Source organism: Elephantulus edwardii, unplaced genomic scaffold (genome assembly GCF_000299155.1).
Source record: "Elephantulus edwardii isolate Elephantulus edwardi_28Jun2011 unplaced genomic scaffold, EleEdw1.0 scaffold00008, whole genome shotgun sequence".
NCBI lineage: Eukaryota > Metazoa > Chordata > Mammalia > Macroscelidea > Macroscelididae > Elephantulus > Elephantulus edwardii.
The window spans coordinates 13,867,985-13,868,801 of NW_006399758.1; positions in this window are offsets into that span (position 1 = coordinate 13,867,985).

Sequence of the window (817 nt, forward strand, 5' to 3'; positions counted from 1 at the left end):
GGTACATTCAATACTCTTCTCCAGCACCACAGCTCAAAGGTGTCAGTTCTCCTTCTGTCCTCCCTAATCATTGTCCAGCTCTCTGATGCATAACAAGTGATTGCAAAGACCATGGCCTATATCAGGCGCACCTTCGTCTCCAAAGAGACACCGTTAGTCTTGAGTACTTTAGACCAATACAGATGAATAATGTGTTAGGCTGTCAACCCAGAGGTCAAAGGTGTGACTCTTTCTGGTTGTGCTTCCTAAGAAAAACCTATCTACTTTCAAATGGTGAGTCATTGAAAACCTTATGGAGCAGTTCTACTCTGACACACATGGGGTTGCCACAGTCAAAATCTAATCAAGGACAATTGCAGTACATTTTAAAAAACAAAAACAAAGGGAAAAAAACACCACCATTGTTTTGTTTATCACCATATACACATTTAAACTTTCAGCCTTTGTTTGGTTCTGGAATCTATAGGTTCTGAGCCAGTCTTGACTGATCTCTGCTTGGAAGTCATTAAGGAGTTGGGTGGTCAGGAATGACTTCACCTGGTGTGATTTGATACTGCTCTCCATGTCCTCTATACCTGAAGCTGATGAGTCTACATCATGGCTGACATGAGGTCTCAGAAAAAGTACAGGAATATGGAAGGATTCTTGAGGCATAAGTTCATAATTGGCTCAATTTCCACTGTATCCTCTTGGTCAAAGTAAATAACACAACCAGTCCAGATTCCAACAATGGAGAAACAAACTCTATTGCTTGACGAATTGCAATCACATCGCAAAGAACACAGATATAGGAAGACCGTTAATTGAGGCCATCAGT